The following is a 20,886-nucleotide window of genomic DNA, read 5'->3' on the forward strand; positions in this document are numbered from 1 at the left end:
GACATCCGGTGAGTGTGAGACACCCAGCAGCCGTCCCTGTGCATCAGGAGGACTGAGCAGGACCCAGAGCCCCATCACGGTGCCTCCACCTCACTCACAGATCATTCAGCTGCTGACTGGAAAGGTGACTGCTGGGAATGGGATATTATGCAGTAACACCAGGGGATGTGTCTGGGTGATGACTGGAGAGGTGACTGCTGGGAATGGGATGTTATAACACCAGGGGATGTGTCTGGGTAATGACTGGAAAGATGACTGCTGGGAATGGGACATTATACAGTAACACCAGGGGATGTGTCTGGGTGATGACTGGAGAGGTGACTGCTGGGAATGGGACATTGTACAGTAACACCAGGGGATGTGTCTGGGTGATGACTGGAGAGGTGACTGCTGGGAATGGGACATTGTACAGTAACACCAGGGGATGTGTCTGGGTGATGCCTGGAGAGGTGACTGCTGGGAATGGGGCATTACACAGTAACACCAGGGGATGTGTCTGGGTGATGAGTGGAGAGGTGACTGCTGGGAATGGGACATTATACAGCAACACCAGGGGATGTGTCTGGGTGATGACTGTATCATTGTGTGTGTCAGGTTCCTATAAAGTGTCAGGATGTCACTGTCTATGTCTCCATGCAGGAGGGGGAGTATATAGAGGAACACGAAGGTCTGTACAAGGATGTGATGATGGAGACTCACCATCCCCTCACATCACTGGGTAAGAGGAGACTGTCATTTATTGTACAGGGGAGAGTAGGTATGGGGGCCCCCTATATACACACATCACCTGATAATCACATATATACAATGTACTCAGTATCTGTGTGTCTCCTACAGATGGACCCAGTAACAGAAATACCCCAGAGAGATGTCCCCATCCTCTTTATTCACAGGATTGTACAGAGGAGAATCACAGGACCCCACAGGAGCATCAGGTAGATGGGATTTAGGGTCTCACCAATAAACTAATGTGACTGTCACCATGTGATCTGTAGAGAAGCTGTGTGTGTCTTATACACTATTATACTGTTTAATCTCAATGAAATCAGACTTTATTTTATGGGTCCTTTAGAGTGAAGATCTTGTTGATATTAAGGCAGAAGTTATAGAGGGAGAACAAGAGACGTATGTGACTGATAATAAGGCAGAAGATATAGAGGGAGAAGAAGAGACGTATGTGACTGATATAAAGGCAGAAGATATAGAGGGAGAAGAAGAGACGTATGTGACTCATATGAAGGCAGAGGATACAGAGGGAGAAGAAGAGACATATGTGACTGATATGAAGGCAGAGGATACAGAGGGAGAAGAAGAGACATATGTGACTGATATGAAGGCAGAGGATACAGAGGGAGAAGAAGAGACGTATGTGACTGATATGAAGGCAGAAGATATAGTGGGAGAAGAAGAAACATATGTGACTAATATGATGGCAGAAGACATAGATGAAGAGACATATGTGAGGGGTGATCAGCAGTATAAGGAGGAGGAAATCCCTACAGATATCAGCACAGGTGAGTATTAAATCCTTATTACGGAATATTGTCTCATATTTTCCTTGTTCAGTTACAAGAGCAATCTCTTATCCTGCACACTCATCTGTCAGTTAGTTCAAACTAATGAGGTAAATGTTTCTGTCCAGTGGGGGAGTCAGGATCCATCAGCCCCTATTATACTCCTGCTCTCCCCTCACATCATGTCACTGTGTGTTACCAGCCCAGACATCTGACCAATCTCCTCCCCACACTCTCTGGTGTATCTCATATATCAGGAGCCATCAGCCCCTATTATACTCCTGCTCTCCCCCTCACATTACGTCACTGTGTGTTACCAGCCCAGAGATCTGACCAATCTCCTCCCCACACTCTCTGGTTTATCTCATACATCAGGAGCCATCAGCCCCTATTATACTCCTGCTCTCCCCCTCACATCATGTCACTGTGTGTTACCAGCCCAGAGATCCGACCAGTCTTCTCCCCACACACTCTGGTGTATCTCATATATCAGGAGCCATCAGCCCCTATTATACTCCTGCTCTCCCCCTCACAGCATGTCACTGTGTGTTACCAGCCCATAGATCCGACCAGTCTCCTCCCAACACTCTCTGATGTATCTCGTATATCAGGAGCCATCAGCCCCTATTATACTCCTGCTCTCCTCCTCACATCATGTCACTATGTGTTACCAGCGCAGAGATCTGACCAATCTCCCCCCCACACTCTCTGGTGTATCTCATACATCAGGAGCCATCAGCCCCTATTATACTCCTGCTCTCCTCCTCACATGTCACTGTGTGTAAGCAGCCCAGAGATCTGACCAGTCTCCTCCCCACACTCTCTGGTGTATCTCATACATCAGGAGACATCAGCCCCTATTATACTCCTGCTCTCCCCCTCACATCATGTCACTGTGTGTTACCAGCCCAGAGACCTGACCAGTCTCCTCCCCGCACTCTCTGGTGTATCTCATACATCAGGAGCCATCAGCCCCTATTATACTCCTGCTTTCCCCCTCACATCATGTCTCTGTGTGTTACCAGCCCAGAGATCTGACCAGTCTCCTCCCCACTCTCTCTGGTGTATCTCATACATCAGGAGCTATCAGCCCCTATTATACTCCTGCTCTCCCACTCACATCATGTCACTGGGTGTTACCAACCCAGAGATCTGACCAGTCTCCTCCCTGCACTCTAAAACCATATACTCACACATCACAACAAACTCCATGTATACACACACAAAGCTATAAGCACACACTTATTATTCCACAGTGCTTCCACCAATGCTTGTCTACAATGAATGACTCAGCCTATAATAGTAGTGTGACTGTGACAGTGGGACTGTGGCACCTGAGTGTGACCAGAGGGACATATAGTGGCTGTTGCACTGTTGCCGTTTTCTACCTTTGTGTCCACCTGGAGACCTGTGAGTAGTGTAACCGGTGGCCAGGACATGCTGCTAGTGTACACAGCTACTGTGCTTCCACGTCTCCAGTGTGTGTGAGAGAAGTGACTGGATGCCCAGTGTCACTGGCTTATGTGGTTTCCTGTCCCATGATAGTAGCTGAGCAATGTGTAAGCTTGGGGAATGTTATTCACCACATGTCACCGTGGCTGGGTCTATGCCGTCTGCTTGGTAATCCTGTTGTGTTGTGTTTTATCTGTGCAGCAAGAGCCATATCTGCTGTATGTACAGTTATTATTGTAATAAAGTAGCTGTACAGTAGTTCCAAATTGAAATTAGACATTGTGGACTCACTAATAGTATTATTAGCCGTTATTTATATGGGATCCTCAGTGCCTTATGGAGTATATAAACAGAACACATTGCAAGCCTAACGAGGGAATAGTACAGAAAACTTACAGTACAAAACATTGTAGCACATGGGACACCAGCTATAACAACACTGCAGCTTATACAGTCACAGTAATCACAGAAGCAGCATAGCACGAGCCCGATGGTTTGGTGACACTGTTAGTATTGGGGATGAGGTGATAGTATAGGTCAGGGGAGCGAGAGCACAGTAGGGAAGAGGGCCCTGCTCATTAGAGCTTACATTCTATGGGTGGAGGGGCTGACAGACAGTGATGACATAGAGGGGGAGAGAGTGAGCGAGGAGCATAGAGAGGTGGGTTACAATGAGAGCAGGAAGCATTAGTAGAGGTGAAGGTGGGACGTAGTAGAGGTGGGATTTGAGTCTGTATGAAGCTTTAGAAAGAGGTAGAGAGGGTGAGAGTTCCAGCGGTGGGGAGCAGCATCGGCAAAGTCTTGGAGGCGGGAGTGGGAGGATATAGTTAGTTGGGAGGAGAGGTGCCAGGCATTGCCAGAGCAGTGGTTGATGGAAGTGTGGAGGGAGATGCAGTTGGAGATATAGTGGAGAGAGGGCTTTATAGGTAAGTGTGAGGAGTTTGAATTGGATTCAGAGGGGATGAGGAGCCAGTGTAGTATCTTTGGGAGAGGGGAAGCAGAAGCAGTAGTTTGGAGAAGATGAGCCTGGCAGCAGCATTAAGGACAGATTGGAGTAATGAGAGATCAGAGTTGGGGAGGACACACGGGAGGAGGATATAGTAGCCCAGTCTGGAGATGACAGTTGAGTGGATGAGGGTCTTGGTTGCCTCCAGGTTGAGAAATAATCTGATCCTGGAGATATATCAAAGGTGGAAGCGACAAGACTGGAAGAGGGACTGAATGTGGGTATTGATGGAGAAGTCGGAGTTAAGGATATCTCCAAGTGGACTTGCGAGATAGAAGAGATGGTGAGGTTGTCGATGGATAGTAAAATTGAGGGAGGTGAGGGGACTCCAGAGGGTGGGAAGATGATCAGCTCAGTCTTAGACATGTTATGTTTAAGAATGTACTGATACATCCAAGAATATTTGCTCCTCAATGTAAATTAATTGTCTATTCTCATTCATTTGTTTCCAGTAGATGGACACACAAGCAGGAATACCTCGGAGAGAGATCTCATTGTGTTTCCAGATTTTAAAATACAAGATAAGAACATCAGAGAAGATTTTCCAAGAGAAAACCCCATTACCCTAAATATACATCCAGCACTACACAATGCAGATATATCATCTGATCCCTCTAATCATGAGAAACATTCTCCTAATAATACAGATCTTGCTACACACAGTACAGCTCATAAAGGTGATACGATAGTTTCTTGTTTTAAATCTGGTAAAAGCTCTATACGTCAGTCATTTTCTGTTACAAATCAGAGACGTCACACAGGTGAGAAACCATTTCCATGCTCTGAGTGTGGAAAATGTTTTACACGGAAATCACTTCTAGTTACACATCAGATGACACACACTGGTGAGAAGCCATTTACATGCTCGGAGTGTGGGAAATGTTTTACATATAAATCAGTTCTTATTAGACATCAGATAAGTCACACAGATGAGATGCCATTTTCATGCTCTGAGTGTGGGAAATGTTTTGCACAAAAATCAAATCTTGTTATGCATGAGAGAAGTCACACAGGTGAGAAACCATTTCCATGCTCTGAGTGTGGAAAATGTTTTGCACAGAAATCAGATGTTGTTAGACATCAGAGCAGTCACACAGGTGAGAGGCCTTTTTCTTGTCCTGAGTGTGGGAAATTTTTTGCACAGAAATCAGATGTTGTTAGGCATCAGAGACGTCACACAGGTGAGAGGCCTTTTTCATGTCCTGAGTGTGGGAAATGTTTTAAGCAGAAATCAGATCTTCTTAGACATCAGAGAACTCACACAGGAGAAATAGAATTTCAATGAGCTGATATTCATGGACCCTAGGTGCTGTACAGAGCACAATCCAGGCGTGTATGTGGAAAACACACAATGAATAGTGTCTAAATAATGACTAAGTAAAAATATGTAGGTTGTATCTAGTGACGGTGTCAATGTAATGCTGTCAGTCCATACGTTAGTCACCAGTAAGCAAAGTACAACAGCGGGAAGTGGAGATGGCGCAGTCACCAGGAGCGTCTGCAAGTCACATATCAAGAGCTAATAACACTGTGACTGTATATTATAGCACAATAAAAACCAATCTGGGGAGACTCATCCTAGTTGGAGTTTCTACATCCTCATGGGGCCCCAATAGTTCCCACCAATTGGTGTTTATTACGCTACCATCATATACAGTTAGTGTTATTGCGCTACCATCATATACAGTTACAGTATTATTGCGCTACCATCACATACAGTTAGTGTTATTGCGCTACCACCATATACAGTTAGCGTTATTGTGCTACCATCATATACAGTTAGTGTTATTGCGCTACCATCATATACAGTTACAGTATTACTGCGCTACCATCACATAGTTAGTGTTATTGTGCTACCATCATATACAGTTACAGTATTATTGCGCTACCATCACATAGTTAGTGTTATTGCGCTACCACCATATACATTTAGCGTTATTGCGTTACCGTCATATACAGTTAGTGATATTGCGCTACCACCATATACAGTTAGCGTTATTGCGTTACCGTCATATACAGTTACAGTGATATTGCGCTACCACCATATACAGTTAGCGTTATTGTGCTACCATCATATACAGTTAGTGTTATTAGCTCTGTATATGTGACCTGCAGACGTTCCTGGTGACTGATCACAGTGTGGTTTATGCTCTCACCATTTTATTCACCTATATCACATTTATATGCTTGAGATATTAAATAGCTGCTGAATATTTACACTATGGCCCATTGATGCAATTAATGTATATTATTTAGGTACTGCTTAGGGTGCATCAGTACTAAATACTGTAAAAGTTGTGTACATTAATGTATATAATAAAAGCCTTTGTTGCCTACAGTATGTTGGATGTACCATTCATTCCCTGATAATCTAGATTCAGGGAACACAGATGAACATAGTAAAGGGTCACCAGCCGCACAGTGTGTCGCAGCAATTTGCTACCAATCACAGCTGTGCTCCTGAAGACTTGTCACATGTAGGGGTGCAGCATGTGAGGAGGACAAGCAGGGGCGCAGACAGGCTCAGGAACTTATGTGCTAATGGGGCATTATGGGTGGTTACATTACATACCTTGTTCCCACAAGGGCTCAGTGATACTATAGATTATGAGTCCTGTGCTTAGATGTTGGTGTAGTCAGCCTGGTCAGCTGGACCCGTATACGAGGCCATAACTGCAACTGTTTCTGTACAAATAGGGGTTACATGACTTGTGTGTGGAGTCTGTTACCCGTATTCCCCACATGTGTAGGTAACACAATACCAGGATGACATGAATAACTGATAGAGGAGACCAGCCTACAATGATGGGATGTGCAGGATAAGACATGTAATTCTCTCTGTATTTAGGTCTGTTCAGCATTAATAGATGCACCACTAAGACACATTGCGGTTAGAGTGGTGTAACTAGTGGTGTATTTCCCGTAATAGGTAAAGAAGATACATGTGATAGTGTTTGTGGGTGTAGAGTAGTCGTTAAAATTTATGTCTACTACACAAGAGGTAATAGGTTTGAGACCAAGTAAGAACTTGGGAGGGGGGGTGGGGGCATGACATATTCAGGTTGAGACTCCCATATCCACAATACTTGGGACCAGGGGTATTTTGGATAACGGAATATTCTGTATTTTGGAATAATTGCATACCATAATGAAATATCTTGGGAATGTGACCCTAATATACACACAGAATGCATTTATGTGTTATATACACCTTATACACACAGCCTGCAGGTAATTTTATACTATATTTTCAATAATTTTGGGGTTCAAGCAAAGTTTGTGTACAGAAATGAAATTCGTTTATGTTTCATATACACCTTATACACACAGCCTGAAGGTAATTGTATACAATATTTTTAATAATTTGTGCCTTAGACAAAATTTGTGTACATTGAACCATCAAAAATTTCATTATATCAGTCATGCCATAATTATTCCGTATTTCGGAATATTTGGATATGGGAGATTCAACCTGTATTCTGTGGTTTAATACAATACAAATCCTCATACTTTATAATATACCGACGCCTATGTTAATCCCGGAACACCGAGAGGACATCGTCCTCTGCCGGGGGTGAGTATACACTTAGCCAGGGATGGGGGGGTTAGGGTAAGGGACCCCCCGGGGGGACTTAGGGTTAGGCACCTTCCCCCGGGGACGGTTAGGGTTAGGCTAGGGGAAGGGGGGGTTAGGTTTAGGCACTAATGGGGGGAGGTTAGGGTTAGGCACTAGGGAGGGAAGTTAGGGTTAGGCACCCCTAAGGGAGGGTTAGAGTGGGGAGAAGAGTAGTATAGTATACTTACCTGCGCTGTTGGGATTTCCACCCATTGGGCTGCCGGCGTGGGGATTTGAACCGCTGGGCTGACGTCTGGCAGTCATCCATACGGATTCTGATGTAATTATATACATGGCTAACAACTAGTTAATTCTCAATTTTAAACCTTTTCTCATATTTTAATCTTTCATTTGTATACTAGTGAACTTTAGCGCCCACTGATAACGTGTAATATGCGGATTTAATAACATGGGAGAACAGATTGTATAAAAGTATATAAATATGACAAGTATATTGACTGTATTAAATGATTGAAAATAAATTGGAATACACCTTATGAGAATATTGTAACTGAATAGAAATAGGTGTAATATGAGCCCAGCTCCATCACTAGCAGGTGGAGAGATAGAGCAGTGGTAGAGAAAAGGTTTAGGAAGCACGAGGTGATGAGTACAAGTCCTGGGAAGGAGAGTGAGAAAATATATTTTGTAATAAATGTGTTCAGGTTTATTATCATTTAATAAATTTTTTTTTTTTTTTGCTATGTATATTTATTTTTACTGCTGTGGATGCTGTATCTTTGTGTTATCATATGAAATGGTAGAAACCATGATGTTTATCTATTGTGTAGATTCAATAGAAACTTGAAAAAAATTTTCTAAACACCTGTATGTAATTTGACTTAAGAGGTGGCTCATAGTGAGGTGGATCAATATAGATGAGAAAATTGAATTTAAATCAGTCGTACTGATATTTTATCTTAAGGATGACAAACCCTCAAATTTGACATAAAAAAATATTTTTTCTCCTGAATGGGGGGCGCAACCATAGAAACAAATTATCACTGAAACAAGGGGAAAGAGGGAGCTTAGTCAGCTATGGTGCACACACAGAAAACATTAAAAAATGTGAAGTCAAATACACTGCTCACTGTCTATCAAATATTTTATCAATAAAGTTGGATTTGTAAATTAAATAAGTGTCCCATTTTTTTTTTCCCCCATCATTAAATTTTTATTGAAAATATGCAAAAATAAATTGTAGGGGTACAGAAAAAAGAATAGGGGACATCAACAGGGGGAAAAACAAAAACAAAGGGGGGGTAGGGGAAACAGGTCATATACAGGCATCAGCAAACAAATAAAAAAAACAGAAATAACAAAATATCGATCAATCATCTGAATCTACCATCAGTTTCATTTAAATGAATAGGGGGGAAGGGCTCTGAGGAGCATCATGTGCATGGGGCACCCTTACACTCTGTAACATATATGTGCCATGGAAGCCACTTCATAATAGGAGAAGGGGGTGTAGAATAAGGAACCTCTTTAGTCTTCATTTCAAAATGAAATTGAGTCTTAGAAATAACTTTCGCAAATGGAGGAAGGTAAGGGGATTTCCAATGCTGGGCTATGGTGGCCCTGGCAGATACTATAATGTGACCAAGGACATAGCGGGCAGATTTAGGAATAATGGAGGGATACAAATGTAGGAGGGCTATGGAGGGGTCTGGGGTTAAGGTGAGGCCTAATGCATCATATATAAGGGTAAACACTTCCGTCCAAAAAGGGCATTAAACAGGACATTCCCAAAAACATGGAAAATAGAGCTGTCAGAATAACAGACACCAGCACAATGTTGAAGTCGCAGGCCATATCTTATGGCGTTTAGAGGAAGTGAAGTACAATCTATTTAAGTGCTTGATATGCATTTCAGTATGATTGGGGCATTTAGAAAGGGAGAAGGAATAAGGTAAATGGATTCCCACTGTTTAAGGGTGATAGTATATTGGAGATCAGTCTCCCATTTAAGCTGAACTAGGGACTTATCGGTCAAATCTGGGGGGGGGACAGTAAACAATACCAGTAAGATGGCACCACGGGAAGAAGGTCTAGTCAACCCGCCTAGAACTTGATCCGTGGGTGATGGAAACACATTGGGATCAGTATACATACTATAAACCCAGTGTTTAAGTTGAAGGTAATAGAACCAGGCTGAGGGACTTAAATTCAATGTAACACAAAGGCCAGAAAATGGTTAATATGGAAGATGGAGAAAGGAAATCTGTCAGAGACCCGATACCTTGGCACATCCAATAGGAGATATGCAGATGGGGCAGAGATCTATCTAACAGCTGGAGGAAAACATTCCTTGTGGGAGGGGTAAACTAAAAATGGATCTTGTGCTTAAGATACCAAACTCTTAGGACCTGGAGGACAGCTGCGGGGAACAGTGGAGGGTGTGGACGGAGCTGACGGGGAAGCCAAAGAAGGTCAGGGAGAGGGAAACCTTTAACGAGAGCACGTTCCAAATCCACCCAAGGCTTAGAATGAGGGGGCAGAAACCAGTCACATATTTGGGAGAGTAGGACTGTCTCATGATATCTAATAAGATCAGGAAGGGTAAGACACACCCTGCGGTTCTGAGCGAATCATACGATTATAAGCCATTCTGGGGGGCTTACGTTTCCACACATAACAAAATATCAATCGTCTCATCTGTTGTAGTAATGTACGGGGGATTGCATAGGGAATGGCACAAAATAGGTACATCAGGTGGGATGTAGTCAGGAAGCCGACGCTCTAAATGCCGACCGCTGGCTTCCTGACTGTCAAATCACGGCAAGGTGCTAATGAGAGGCGTCGGAAACCTGATGCCTGTCATTAGACCTACGCCGGGAGCCTGACACCCGGCATACCGAACGAAGGAAAGCCGGGTGCGGACAGCCACTGGGGGTGAAGGTTAGTTTTTAGGGCTCCTTCGGGGACTTAGGGTTAGGCACCCCCCCGGGAGGATTAGGTTTAGGCTAGAGGAAGGGGGGGTTAGCTTTAGGCACTTAGGGGTGCCTAACCCTAACCTCCCCCCAAGTGCCTAACCCTAACCTCTCCCACAAGGGAGGGTGAGGGGGTAAAATAGGGTTAGTTATACTTACCTTATTAGCGACCATGCGGCCGGCGATATTACATACTACACCCCATCAGTTTTGGTAACAACATCATTTTAAATGCTGCCAGGCGGCCTAACCAGGAGACCTCGTGACACATCCAAGCTGTGGCTAAGGACATTGTCGAAGCTGGATAATAGGCTGAGACAAGATCAGCCTAAAATAAGATTGAAACGATGCCATCTTGCGAATGGCCGCAAGACACCATTTTAGAAATGAGATCGGCAAGACGCCACTTTAGCTAAACTCACACTTAAGTACATATGGCGATGCCACTATTAGCATTAGGCGATCGCATCTTTTATCATACCTTATACACACATTAATACACACAATTGCGCTGTTAACATGTCGCATATTAGAGAATGCATAAGACTCAGTATGAAAATGCTGTTTATTAGCTTAATGCGCACACATCTGCCTGAAGTTAACTAGCGTCTTTACCCATGTTCCTAAATACTTACATAAAGCACAATTACATAAAATGTTCCATAGTTTAAAGTATAAGATCCAAGTTGTATTCATTTATTACAAATGCTGTGAAATAAAGACTATTTTGGTATCTAAGGTTTTATACGTGATAAGTAAGCTGTGTTTGGTATTATACTGATCTGCACTCTTTCAACAGCATTCCGGTATCATCGGTGTGAAGATCGCAACAAGCATTCTAAACTTATGGACCGAAGAGACTTAAAACACCAAAATGTATTTTTGTGAATGATTGCATGAGGCGGGAAAAACGGAGACAAAAGGCTGTCGGAGGCCGGACTGTGTCCATTTGAATCGACCTTTTAAATGCCCTGTAACATATGCACTCGTCCTGGGAACCAATGGAGTCTTCTTGCTGAATGCTGATTGACGGAGGTTTCTTGCTGATGCCGGTATCTGGTCCAGAGCGCGTGCGTATGTATAACTGTATCTTGGGTCTGTATTATTCTTTGCGCTAAATTGTACTTAGATCACAGCGTGTAACTGACTGTACTATTACTTGAATAATACTTTGTGCTTTGGAAACACATGTTCAAGGTCTAAGGTCTTTATTTTACTGTATGACTGCGTACGCAAATAGAGTCAATCTTAGAGGTTTATAGGCAGGCTTTAGAAGGTATAGGTAGGAGTGTATAGAGGTTAAAATTCAGTATTGTTAGTTGGGGGCTCGTAGTGTGAGGTCTCTTACCTACTCACACAATATACATACGGTTATCGATATCTCACCAAAGGGTGGAGTGGCCACACGCAGGGTTTACCTGCAACCGCTCAGTGCTGAGAGATCGCTACCCATTGTCGTGTGAGCAAGGGACGCTGAACAGAATCCAGGGACAAGAGAGGAAAAAAGTTTTCCTTTGTTGATAGAACCTTATGTTTAAAGGGGCACCGCAGTATTGCGCACGTGGCTGAGTCGCATTTTTGCGCGCGTAATAGAGACGCACTTTTGTGTACGCAGCTAACGTTAAGTCATACGGTTGTGCGGTAGTCGTATTATTGTGTATGCGACTAGTCGCACAATAGAGTATACGTACTTCCGGTTGTGCTGCCACGTGTTTAAACAAAGCCGTTGAGGTTTACATTCTTTTTAATCACTTCCAATAACTGGGTTAACGTGTATTTTTCTGCTCAGGAAAAAAGTGTGTAACTGTGAGTGTTCGTTTAGGGCGTAACTCGGGACCTAAATGTTAAGGGTATCGTAGGACCCTTAAGTGCTAGGCGCAGGAGTTGGCCTAGTGACTCGGTAGCAGCTTACCATTTACTTTACACAAGGCAGGTGTATGGTTTGTTATTTTTGTTAGGGTTCGGCTCCCAGCGTGATTATAGCGTTCAGTAATCAATGTGTGTGATCTGTTAGGCTTATTTGAACACTATAATTGAACTGCATAATTTTGGTTAGATTATGATTGTGAGCTGGTGAGAGGGTGGACAAAATCAACTGGAAGACAAAGGGTACTTTGCTGCCCCCTAGCGGTTGAAACAAAGTCAAAAAGGGATTTTCTGTGTGGGAGCAGCGTTTCTCTCATAGGTGAGTGAAGGCGTGTAGAAGTCCTTCATTGGGTTCGTGGATACACCCTTTTTCAAAGGCGTCCGCAGGTAAGTGAAAGAATCTTAATTGTCTTTCACCGGTTTCAATTTTATTGAAAAACGTAGGAGTTGTCCCAAGATGGGAGCCACGCAAACAGTAGAAATGTTAGACAATGATGTGCTGCTAATGGAGGCGCTGCTTGGATCGGCCCGTCGTATTATGCATACTAAGTACGGTACTTATGCAATAAGGTATTGTGATGTATGGTTTAAAATTACGATGAAGAGTGTTAGATTGTTTCCCAGAATTGGTAGTTTTGATAAAGATGTATTGGATAATGTCCGGGATCACATCAGTCTGATGCGCTCTCGAGAGAAAAAGGTAAAATATTATGAATGTTTAAAGTTGTGGCAGAATGAAGGGGATGCGTGGCTTAAAAATGTGCAAGCGACGCAAACTAGCGTTGCGAACGCATTGCCAGAAAATACACCCGCGACGCTAAATTGCAATGCGTGCGAGCCGCAAAATGGCGCGCATGTGCGGCAAGGTAGCGGTGCAGAAGGTATTGCCAGCAGTTCACGAGCACCACCTCCACCTTATGTGGATGGGGGTGCAGGTACAGTTATTGAAAAAACCCATAAAAATGTAACAAGCAATTTGTACCCTCTCTTAAATAACCATAAGGAAAATGTTTATGATGTGGACGATGAGCCTATTGTCATGTCTGCCATTTCCAATGCTGTACACATGTTAGATGCTGCACCACAACAAGCTCAAGTGGTGCCACCATCTCCATCAGTAACAGCACAAGAAGTGTTAAACTCCTCTGCACCCATGGAGGAAGTTGTTAATACTATACGTTGCAGCAACAGACTAAACCCCCAGCCAGGTAATAAGGTCAAAGGTAGCAATGCGGCCGGTCTGCATCCCATCTGGACAATAACTGTTACGAATGGGAATGCGGATGCAAGCGGAGTTGTACCAACAAGGGAAGTGGTAATGCATTGTCCTTGGACAAGAGCGGAGCTAAATTCCATCATAAATGATTTCCCCGATCCCGAGAAGGAATTAGCCAAATGTCAAAGATTTTTGAGAAAATTGGGTAGTTCTCATGTGCCAACCAATAAAGATTGGCGGGTGGTGTTAAGGGTCTGTCTACCACGCAATATCGACGTGACAAAATTTATCACGGATTGTGTATTGGATGGTGACGTTCCCTTAACAGGCCAAGTAAACCAAGGTAATATTTCCCGCATTGTAACTCATTTGGGTGTATATTTTTCTGTAGTAGTTAACTGGAACAAAATTTTCACCATAAAGCAAAAGGAGAGTGAATCTGCAGAAGATTATTGCGACCGGGCTCTGCAGGCTATCACCCAGTACACTGGGTTAGAGGATATTAAAGATAGCACTCACCATAGGGGAATGATTGTCACCATACTCATGGATGGCCTTAAAGAGAACATAAAAACCCGGGTTCAGACCTCATAGCATGGCTGGAGGGGAGTCACAATAGATACCCTCATAGAATCTGCCACCTGACATGACAAAAACATCTCGAAGATGAGAGAGACCCAGAGCGAGAAACTATTGGGCCATGATATGATTGTCTACACTCCCCACGCTGTATCTGCTCTGCTAAACTCTGCCCAAACCAGACATGTTTCTTCAGCTAGGTTTACCAAATGGGAACTAGCTCTAATTGCACCTGCAAAACATCACTGTTAAACGATGCAGTACGCTGAATCCAGCAACATACTTACCATATGTACAACATGATGTACAAAGGGTGGAAGGAGACGAGTTGCTGGTGGGAAGTGAGTTCAGCGGACATAATGATACACATGATTGTATGGAATATCTGAATCAGACCTTTACTGCTAGACCTGACATACGTGACACACTTTTAGAGAATGTGGATGTGACATTTTACATGGATGGGAGTTGTCATAGACAAACAGACAGGTGAATTATGTACAGGTTATGCTGTTGTAAATGACACAGACATCATAGAAGCTGAACCCCTTGGTCCTCCTCACTCAGCCCAGGTGGCAGAGTTAGTAGCACTAACAAGAGCGTGTGAATTGGCAGCAGGCAAATCTGCTAACATTTACACTGACTCTAGGTATGCATTCGGAGTGGTGCACGATTTTGGAGCTCTATGGCGTCTGAGAAATTTTATGACAGCAGCAGGCACACCAGTTGCACATTCCCGACACATAAAACAATTACTTAAAGCAATCCAACTGCCCAAAACGGTGGCAGTAATTAAGTGTAAAGCCCATACATGTGAGAGTGACCCGGTGTCACTGGGCAACAGAGCCGATGAAGCTGCAAAATGGGCAGCAGGGTTAAAAATGTTTTTACCAACAGAACAAATTATGTCTTTCCAAACAATTGATATGCTGAAATTAATTGAGATGCAAAATTTGTGTTCAATCCAGGAAAAGTCCATCTGGAAGTCCAAGGGATGTGGGCAAGAGTCCTCCGGGCTCTGGAGGGACGGACAAGGTAAGCCAGTAGCCCCCAAAGCATATTACCCCAGCCTGGCTCAGGCAGCACAAGGTCTGACTCATCTGGGAAAGCAAGGTATGTGGAAATTGGTGAGAGCATACTGGTGCGCACCGGGTTTTTCTTCACAAGCAGAAAAGAGAGCAATCGCCTGTCTGACCTGCTTGAGAAAGAACATAGGGAAAGCGATCCCTACCGAACCATCCCACACTCCACCGACTGATGGACCTTTCCAGGTGATACAAATTGATTGCATCCAATTACCATCCTGCAGGAATCTCAAGTATGTATTGGTGTGAACTGACATTATCCAATTGGGTTGAGGCCTACCCAGTGGCCACTAATACTGCTGCGTTTACTGCCAAGAAAATAGCACAGGAGTTTGTATGCAGATACGGTATCCCTAAAATTATCGAGAGTGGCAGGGGTACCCATTTCAAAGATGATGTCTTTCAAAATATGTGTAAACTGATGGGTGTTAATAGTCGACTTCACACTCCCTACCAACCGCAGGCCAGTGCCAAGGTAGAGAGGATGAACGGGACTATTAAAAATAAGTTAAGTCAAATTATGGCAGAGACTGGACTAGGTTGGCCAGAAGCATTACCGTTGGTCCTGCATAGCATAAGGACCACTCCTAGGCCACCTCTAAATCTGTCCGCATTTGAAACACTGTCCACAGGAAGACTTGAAAGGTAACAACGAGGTAACTGTAAAGTATCTTATATCAATGAGTAAACTGTTAAAACAGCAACAGCAGAAACTGAAATTGTTGTCCCATGATATGCCTGAAACTAACTGGCATGATGTTGAACCAGGAGAATATGTTATGATCAGAAATTTCTTGCGTTCAGGTTGTTTGACTGATCGGTGGGAAGGTCCGTACCAGGTGCTGCTGACAAGTACTACATCTTTGAAGGTGGCTGAGAGAGATACCTGGGTCTATTCCACTCACTGCAAAAAAGTCAACAAACCGGTGGAGAAACAAGGAGGAGACAAGGCTGATAGCGTGGACCTGTCGATCGCGAGCTTGTTCCGGGAGGATTGAAAAGGTCGTAGTGAGATACCTGAACTAAAAAAAATTTGCAGGTCTTTGTTTTAGCAATGGACTGGCCTGCTGTGTTCATTTTCATATTCTCTTCTAGAGTTTTCACCATCCTAGTTGGCTCGGGAATGTCCGGTTTCTGTGACGGGGGACCCACAGAGGAGATGGGAGCTGATGGCAGCGCTGATGGAGTGGAGTCAGGAGGAGTGCTATGCCAATCAGGGGAGTGTTTGACCAATCTTAGTACAGTAATTGTTAAAAGAGCTGTTATTCCAGATACTCAGGAACGGTGTGGAGGGTTATCGTCTGAAGATTCCTGTATTTGTGAGTTTTGTGGGTTCCTAGTTGATTAGAACTGTATCCATCGGTGCCAACCTAAATATAACCCGTACTGGGGTGGGTATCCTTTAGAGGATTATCATAGCATGGTAGGCAAAGTTCTAAATCAAACTGATTGTTGGGTGTGCTCACATGTGCCACAGGGTCAACCTAATGTAGGGTTGGTGCCATTTCCGCTGAATATTACGTACATTTTAGAATTGCAAAAAGGGAAAACACTGGATGGAAAATCCCTCTCATCCAAACCACCCCATTTCAAACTCTATCAATTCCAAGCAGATAGATCACTTTTGTGTTTAAACATAACCAACCCCAATAAACCAGGGAATTGGGAAGTGATGGGGAATAATCAGACGATGACCTTCTCACTGAGAGCTGATAATGAGTCCATCAATCATGATCTGTTACGCTCAATTAAATCTAATGGGAGAAACTTTAGGTATCGTTATACATTAAGTTCCACCAAAGAAATTATTGGTAAGATGGATATTGTGCTAAGCTAATACAACCAGAAACTTGCATGTACCAGATGGAAGAACCTGAAATAGGATTATTTGCAAGGGAAATGTGTTTAATGATAATGATGCATAGTGTTCCTTACGTTCTCCCTGATAATGTATATTTTATATGTGGAAGAAAAGCGTATAAGTGGCTCTCCACGAGTTCCGAAGGTTTGTGTTACCTGGGAAGAGTAGTCCCAGAGGTTATGACCCTCACACATGTTGAAATGCTCGGTATTCATAAAAACACACCACCTCCATATCTTCACACACAGTATGAACACAGAGGCAAAAGAAATATTATACCTGGTGATTTGCATAAAGCCACTCAGTTAATTAGTGAGACAACTGGCTTTCAAGTTTTAGTCGCATTGGATCCCACCAGGATCGCTCAGGGTACACTAAATTTTAGATATATTCAGGATCTTGCTAAATTGACAGATAATATCACCGAGATGTATGATGACACCTTCAGGTATACAGGTAGAGAATTGCAAGCGTATAAGAAAGAACTGGTGCAACACAGGCTAGTGTTAAATTATTTAACCTATGTCACTGGAGGATATTGCGTAACTTTGGCCACCCAATTTGGAGTGAAGTGTTGCACCTATGTCACCAATGATACCAGCGACCCCAAGGAGGTGATAGACAGGAAGATGGATGAAATTCTACAGCTAAAATGGGAATTTCGGAAGAACCATAATGCTTCAGTGGCTGAAGTAGAGGAATGGGTGTCATGGTTGAACCCCGTGAAATGGTTCTCAAGTCTAGGGAAATGGGCCCAGGAAATGATCGCAAGCGTAGGTAACTTCCTGATCCTTATACTGGTCATCATCATAGTAATTGGCATGTGTCCGGTGTGCTCCTACTGTGTTGAAGTGTAGAAAATTTAATAATAAGGTAAAACGAAAGAACGATATTATGATGGTCATCAGTAATGACAATATGAATACTGAGGTAAATATAGAACTGCATTACAACCCTGAACTTGGAAATACCATCATATAATGGATTATATTTAGATGTGCAAAAAAAAGTATTATTGAAGTGTTATTTTTTTTTCATTCAAACATCTTAGATGACGTAAGTCTCTAGTCCCCATCAAAACTTCCTTTATAGGACTGGTGCATCCCCACATCTTTCACATGATCTCCCAAGGTCCGCGGTGTGCCTATAATGGTAGTTTTATGTCCCCTCCTAGAGACACATTATTGATGGAATAAGAACCACCTTTTGCCATCCCATAATAACATTAAGTAATATATATATGTACGCCTAAATTAATTTTAAATTGGCTGAGACAAGATCAGCTTAAAATAAGATCGAAACGACGCCATCTTGCAAATGGCCACAAGACACCATTTTGAAAATGAGATCGGCAAGACGCCATTTTGCGAATGGCCGCTCAACGCCATTTTAGCTAACCTCACACTTAAGTACATATGGCGATGCTATTATTAGCATTAGGTGATCGCATCTTTTACCATACCACATACACACATTAATACACACAATTGCGCTGTTAACATATCGCATATTAGCGAATGCATAAAGCCCAGTATGAAAACGCTGTTTATTAGCTTAGTGCGCACGCATCTGCCCGAAGTTAACTAGCGTCTTTTCCCAAATCCCTAATCCATACATAAAGCACAGTCACATAAAAGGTTCCATAGCTTTAAAGTATAAGATCCAAGTTTTATCCATTTATTACAAATGCTGTGAAATAAAATATATTTTGGTATCTAAGGTTTTATACTTGATATTATACTGATCGGCACTTTCTCAACAGCTTTCCGGTATCATTGGTGTGAAGATCGCAACATGCATTCTCAACTTATGGACCGTAGAGACTTAAAGCACCAAAATGTACATTGTGAAACCAACAGCCTAGATTTGCATGAGGCGGGAAAATGGAGGCAACAAACTGTTAGAGGCTGTTCTGTGTCCATTTGAATCAACCTGTTAAATGCCCTGTAACAAACGCACCGAGATGGGGAACCAATGGGATCAACAACAAACCTCTCTATTGTGTTGTCTGTTTCTGTAAGGGTATAAATGTGTGTGTTGTGTCCCCAGTCTGGAGTCTTCTTGCTGATTGACGGAGGTTTCTTGCTGATGCCGGTATCTGGTCCAGAGCGCGTGCGTATGTATAACTGTATCTTGGGTCTGTATAATTTCTTTGCGCTAAATTGTACTTAGATCACAGCGGGTAACTGACTGTACTTTACTTGAATAATACTTTGTGCTTTGGAAACACATGTTCAAAGTCTAAAGTCTTTATTTTACTGTATGACTGCGTACGCAAATAGCGTCAATTTTAGAGGTTTATAGGCAGGTTTTAGAAGGTATAGGTAGGAGCGTATAGAGATTCAAATTCAGTATCCTTAGGGGATAGGGTTTGGCTGTAAGGGGGTAGGTTTAGGATGTGAGGGGATATGGTTGGGATGTGAGGGGATAGTGTTAGGATGTGAGAGGATAGTGTTAGGATGTGAGGGGGTAGGGTTAGGATGTGAGGGGATAGGGTTAGGCTGTGAGGGTAGGGTTAGGATGTGAGGGGAGAGTGTTAGGCTGTGAGGGGATAGGGTTAGGCTGTGAGGGGATAGGGTTAGGCTGTGAGGGGGTAGTGTTAGGCTGTGAGGCGATAGGGTTAGGCTGTGAGGGGATAGGGTTAGGATGTGAGGGGGTAGGGTTAGGATGTGAGGGGATAGGGTTAGGATGAGAGGGGATAATGATAGGATGTGAGGGGGTAGGGTTAGGCTGTGAGGGGATTGGGTTAGGCTGTGAGGGGATAGTGTTAGGATGTGAGGGGATAAGGTTAGGATGTGAGGGGATAGTGTTAGGCTGTGGGGGGATAGGGTTAGGCTGTGAGGGGGTACGGTTAGGATGTGAGGGGATAGGGTTAGGCTGTGAGGGGATAGGGTTAGCCTGTGAGGGGATAGTGGTAGGCTGTGAGGGGGTAGTGTGAGGATGGGAGGGGATATGGTTGGGATGTGATGGGATAGGGTCGGGATGTGAGGGGGTAGGGTTTTGATGTGATGGGATAGGGTTAGGATGTGAGGGGATAGGGTTGGGATGTGAGGAGGTAGGTTTGGGATGTGAGGGGATAAAGTTGGGATGTGAGGGGATAGTGTTAGGATGTGAGGTTATAGGGTTGATAAGTGAGGGGTTAGCGTGAGGGGGTAGGGTTGGGATTTGAGGGGGTAGGGTTGGGATGTGAGGGGGATAGTGCTAGGATGTGAGGGGGAGAGTGCTAGGATGTGAGGGGGATAGTGTTAGGATCTGAGTGGATAGGGTGAAGATGTGAGGGGATAGTGTTAGGATGTGAGGGGGTAGGGTTGGGATGTGAGGGGGTAGGGTTGGGATGTGAGGGGGTAGTGTTAGGATGTGAGGAGATAGTGTTAGGATGTGAGAGGATAGTGTTAGGATGTGAGGGGGTAGGGTTAGGATGTGAGGGGATAGGGTTAGGCTGTGAGGGTAGGGTTAGGATGTGAGGGGATAGGGTTAGGCTGTGAGGGGGTAGTGTTAGGCTGTGAGGCGATAGGGTTAGGCTGTGAGGGGATAGGGTTAGGATGTGAGGGGGTAGGGTTAGGATGTGAGGGGATAGTGTTAGGCTGTGAGGGGATAGGGTTAGGCTGTGAGGGGATAGGGTTAGGCTGTGAGGGGGTAGTGTTAGGATGGGAGGGGATATGGTTGGGATGTGAGGGGGTAGGGTTTTGATGTGAAGGGATAGTGCTGGGATGTGAAGGAATAGGGTTGGGATGTGAGGGGGTAGGGTTGGAATGTGA

General features: G+C 43.8%; 1 protein-coding gene and 1 pseudogene across 2 annotated transcripts in view; one reads left to right on the forward strand and one right to left on the reverse strand.

Annotated features, from left to right (window-relative positions):
* LOC148500910 (uncharacterized) overlaps positions 1-20,886 on the reverse strand; it is a 542,640-nt gene that overhangs the window by 65,478 nt on the left and 456,276 nt on the right. The window lies entirely within an intron of this gene.
* Positions 1-20,886, forward strand: part of LOC148500912 (uncharacterized) — a 229,530-nt pseudogene that overhangs the window by 50,793 nt on the left and 157,851 nt on the right. The window contains exons 8-12 of the transcript XR_015870105.1: positions 838-897; positions 1,164-1,225; positions 1,454-1,514; positions 4,425-4,660; positions 4,739-5,189. The product of XR_015870105.1 is annotated as an uncharacterized LOC148500912 (transcript). The remainder of the gene's footprint in view (positions 1-837; positions 898-1,163; positions 1,226-1,453; positions 1,515-4,424; positions 4,661-4,738; positions 5,190-20,886) is intronic.

This window comes from Taudactylus pleione, unplaced genomic scaffold (assembly GCF_031769625.1).
Source record: "Taudactylus pleione unplaced genomic scaffold, aTauple2 ptg000540l, whole genome shotgun sequence".
Classification (NCBI taxonomy): Eukaryota; Metazoa; Chordata; class Amphibia; order Anura; family Myobatrachidae; genus Taudactylus; species Taudactylus pleione.